The sequence below is a fragment of the Penaeus vannamei genome, chromosome 6 (genome assembly GCF_042767895.1).
Source record: "Penaeus vannamei isolate JL-2024 chromosome 6, ASM4276789v1, whole genome shotgun sequence".
Taxonomy (NCBI): Eukaryota; Metazoa; Arthropoda; class Malacostraca; order Decapoda; family Penaeidae; genus Penaeus; species Penaeus vannamei.
The window spans coordinates 12,694,021-12,699,424 of NC_091554.1; the positions used below are offsets into that span (position 1 = coordinate 12,694,021).

Sequence of the window (5,404 nt, forward strand, 5' to 3'; positions counted from 1 at the left end):
AAACAAACCGAGAGAGGAGGGAGAGGAGAGAAAGAGAGAGGGAGGCGGGGGGGGGGGTGAGCAGTTTTCCGGCCGTCGTCCGCCTCCTTGAGATGCTCGGAGGAATTGGCGCTTTTTTCTTTCTTTCTTTCTTTCTTTTTTTAAATCATTCTCTCACTTTTTATATTTCTTCGTTTCCCTCGCCATCAATTACAATTTTTAGTCTTTCTTTTTCTTTCGATTTTTTTTCTAGTCCTTTTCTCAGTTTTTCAGCTTCTCATCATATTGTTTTGATTCTTTTTTTTTCTTTCTTTTTTTCTCTCTCCTCTTCTTTCCCGCCGATATTTTTGAGAGAAAGAGATACTAAAATAGATGCACTTTTGCCTCCCTCGGGAATCGAACCCGAGCCTGTCGCGTAGGAGGCGACCGTGCTCTCCACTACACCACGGAGACTTACATTCAGATGCGAGAGAAATTTTATTCAATTTTGAGCTTAGCTTTAGGCAATGCCACATCAACCCTTTTGTGTGTGTATGTGTGTGTGTGTATGTGTGTGTGTGTGTGTGCATGTGTGTGTGTATGTGTGTGTGTGTGTGTGTGTGTGTGTGTGTGTGTATGTATGTGTGTATGTGTGTGTGTGTGTGTGTGTGTGAATATATACATATATGAATGGCCCAAATACACGCGCTCTATCTTTCTCCATATGTCTTCTCTATATATCTATCTATCTACCTCTGTTTGCATATCTATTTATCTCTGTCTCAATCTCCCTCCATTTATCTATCCTTCTCTTCATCAATCTATCTGGTACATAGAAAGATGGATTGATAAATAAATGGTTCCATAAATATACGGGAAAACAGATAGATAAACAAACAGATAGATAGATAAACATATGTAGACATATAGATAGATAAATATGGATGAATAGGTAGATAGATAGATAGATGGATAGATAGATAAACAAACACACACACACACACACACACACACATATATATATATATAGATAGATAGATAGATAGATAGATAAAAAAGATTGATAGACAGACAGCAAGACAGATAGATATAGAGATAAACAAATAGAGAGAGATAATAAATGAAAAGAGCCTATCTTTCATGTGTGTTTGCAGCCAGAACCCGGTATACTTTTAGAAGAGAAAGGCATAGGCATGAGAGAAAGACAGAAACGGAGAAAAAGAGAGACGCGAAGGATAAAGACGAAAATGGCAATAACGCCATTAATCGCAATAACAGTGGAAAGGGCGATCAGAGAAATGAAACCAATAAACACAATGATAATAAAGATAAAAAATAGCACTTCCAAAAACAGGAATAGGGGTAAATGTGACTCCTTTGCACGCACTTTAAATAGCTACCTTTATCTCTTACATAACTCGGGTAGACAGGTTCATGATAGAACATGATAGCTATGATAAACAGTTGCTACCTGGCTACAATTGTTTTTACCTGTATAAAAATCTGTCTCTTCCTCGCTCTATCTCTATCTATCCATCCATCTATCCATCTGTCTATTACACGAATAATAATAATAATAAAAAAGATGGATGAGGTTTATTCACAGATCACCGAATATGTAGATGGAAATCAAGTTTGGTTTCAGAAACATTTCCCATGCAAGTTTGTCCTCCTTAGCATTAGCATTTTGTTCTCTTTCTGCAGCCTTTGCAAGTGTCGACTCCCATGTCAGCAATGGGAAAAGATGAAGGAAGTAATACTGTTGGGGAAAAAAACGTGAACGTAGTGACGTAGTAATGGCAGGCGATACTTTGTTTTATTTTAACATCCTTCTTGATAGCATGTCATTATTGCTCTCTTTCCTTCTGTCTGATTATCAGAATCATTATCATTATCAGCTTAGTGATTTCCTTGTCGGTATCAAAATCATCACCATCGCTATATTTTTTATCATGAGTTGCAGTATTAGTGGCATTTGTTTATCGCCATAATAGTCACTGTCATTATTAAAACACATGGGGGTAGAATAACCTAATCCGAGAAAGCCTGCTTCCAGTATCATCATTATGCAAACTTACGGGAGGAAATAGACTGACAGAGGACTTTAGATGAAGAAACAAAGAAACAAACAAACACAAGATGTATATAAGCAACACCTCACCTCCACAAAAAATCCTGTAATAAATTATTTCTTTTACGATTAATTCAACTAAGTCACTGTGGTATAACGGTAACGCAGCCGCCTCTAAAGCGGGAACACCGGGTTCGACTCCCGGCGGAGACAATATTATAATTGTTTTATTGAGTTATTTATCATTATATGTATGCTTTTAACATTATTATTATTGCTATTGTTATTACTATAATCATAACAGAGAAAGGGAAAATTTACACAACGCAATAATATTCTAATATCTTTGCTATATTTTCTTTAATTATTTTTCATAATTATCATGATCAATCCTCTTTCTTATTATTTCTAACATAGTTATTATCAACATTATCCTTTTCTTATCGGTAACAAAGTCATTATTATTGTTATACTATTTTTATCATTGGTGTTTGTTCATCATTGCTACTTTTATTATCATTTTTGCAGTTATCATTAGTGTGTGTGTTTAGAATAAGAATGTGTTTGTATTTAGAATGTGTGTGTATTTGCGAGGGAGAGAGAGAGAGAGAGAGAGAGAGAGAGAGAGAGAGAGAGAGAGAGAGAGAGAGAGAGAGAGAGAGAGAGAGAGAGAGAGAGAGAGAGAGAGAGAGATAATGATTATGATGATGATAGTGATAATAATAATAATTTAATGATAATAATAATAACTATGTTGATAATATTAACGATATTATAAATGATAATGATAAAAGTAACGAAAAAAATCAAAATAATAATACTAATGATGATAATAATTGTGATAATGATTACAATGATAATAACCATGATAATGTAACCATAATAAGGATAATAAGGATAATAAAAGAAGTAATAGTATAATAACAATAATAGCAATACTACTAATAATATGATAATAACAAGAATAATAATGATGATAATAGTTGTAATAACAATGATAATTATGATAACGCTAATGATGATTATAATAATAATTTTGTGCTCTCTTATTTGCTACCATTATTTCTCTTTGTTATTATTATTATTATTATTATTATTATTATTATTATTATTATTATTATTATTATTATTATTATTATTAATTATTATTTTTTATTATTATTATTATTTGTCCCTGTTTTGTTATATCGTAATTTTTCTTTTTCATATCGCATTTTTTACCTATTTTATTTTCCGTTTTGTTTGCACAGTTGTTTATTTAGCATTTCCATAATTTTCTTTCTTTTTCGCGCCGTTTTTTTCTTAATTCGCATTTTTATCACACAATTTTTCTATTTCGTTTTCTCTCGGTATTTCTTATTTTCAGTTTTCCTTTATTTTCTCCTTATTGGGTCGTACCTCTTCATTTTCTTGTTCGAATCATTATCGCAATTTTGACGCATTTCCTACATTCAGTTTTTGTCCTTTTCACATTTATCTTATGATATAAACATACATGAATGGACGCAGAATTTCACAGACGTGTTAATGTGCACATATACAATTGCATAAGTACTTGGAATATGCACATGAAAGAAATATGGGTTGTTTTGACGTCCTACACTGAAACAGGAAAAAACGGTGTAATTTTCATTGACCTATTAGGAGTTGTACATAGCACGCACGCACACACGTAAGTATAAAAATTGCCTATTGCCTCCGTTTCTTTTCCCTTTCTTCTCCTTGGTTATTCATGTCTCTCTTGTATTGTAATTCTTGTACTTTTACTATTATTTCAATCATGGATACAATTTTCATTATTTTCGTAGTTTCAGCAACTAAAGATAATTAAAGTGATTGCTATCATTATTATTCTATTTCTATTTCTTTAACAAGTGCTATCGATGTATCTTTCTTTCCTTCATTGGGCCTGTCTGTCTATCTCCCATCTCATCTTTCTAAATATCACTTTATGAACTCTGTGCATCTATATTCTTCCTATTTTCCCTTTTGCCTCCGTTTATTCCATTTTTCTTCTTCATGGTTATTTACGCCACAATAATAAATGTAATTTCCATTATCGTCAAGTTAATAATCGCTTCATCGTGATAATCACCATTACCATTAGCATTAATTTGATTTTATTGTAGTATAACAGTTGCCATTAGTATGATTAATCATATTACAATCAATACCACTACTATTACCATAATTATAGCAATTATTATTACGTCCATTATCTTTATCCTTATTTATAATTATTTGATAATTATCCAGAATGGCAGAACACTTATTTATATGCTGGCAAAGTTTACAGTATTATCGCTATATTTGTTATCTTCATTCTCCCTTATCTTAATATCTGCGACAGTTGTTAACATCATTTTCATCAACAATGCCATTAGCGCCATCATCTTTATTACCGTTCCTATTATTGTTATTATCATTATAATTATCATTGTCATAATTTAACTGCCAGTGTTATTCTAAGCATTGTCATTATCATAAATACCATCACTATTATTAACTTTATTATTTTTATTATCATTATTATTATCATTAGTAATATCCTTATTATTATTTTTAATCATTATCTACTTTATTTTTATTGTTATTATTAATATTATTATCGTTACTTATGTCATTATTATTATTATCATTTGCATCATTATCATCTTTATTATCATTATTATTTATCATTAGCCTTACTGCTACTACTGCTTCTATTATGGTATTATCAGTTATCCCTATTCCATATGATCACATTAAGAAATTGCCACATATTACAATCTAACAAGACATTGACAACGCTTCTTTTCTATGAAAATAAAAGTAAAAAGAAAAATGTATGTTTTTATTAGATAAATAAGAATAAAATAAAATGTTTGTAGTGGAGCAGAGCATGGTTTCGATCCACGGTCCTCCGGGTTATGAGCCCGGCGCGCTTCCACTGCGCTACCCTGCTGAATAAGAATTGTAGCTCATGGGGATAATATATTGTAATTCTTGTACTTTTATTATCTTAGTTATGACCATCATTATCATTATTTCCATGGCTACACAGCTAAGGCTAATATCATCTTCTATACTTTCATTACTGAGGTAACTGAGGTGATTGCTGTCATTCGGCCGGTTTGTTAGAATTGTGCGAGGCCCGACCCAAATAATACTCGTATACTTGACATGCTTAAATAAAGAAATAAATGCATATTTATAAATCTAGACATCAATATCAACCCGGGTAATTGATGGTTAAATGTATATCTAGTTCTGCATCTGTATTTATGAAAATTCATCGGGTCGGGCCTGGCACAACAAACAAACAAACCGGCTGTTTATATATACAGACGCAGAAATAAGGGCATATCCGTCTATATATCTGATAGATATACATTT

At 31.9% G+C, this 5,404-nt stretch overlaps 1 non-coding gene across 1 annotated transcript; it reads right to left on the bottom strand.

The window, feature by feature from the left end:
• Positions 1–360: 360 nt before the first annotated feature.
• TRNAR-CCU (transfer RNA arginine (anticodon CCU)) lies at positions 361–432 on the bottom strand. Its single transcript has one exon. It is a non-coding gene; the product is annotated as a tRNA-Arg (tRNA).
• Positions 433–5,404: the final 4,972 nt, after the last annotated feature.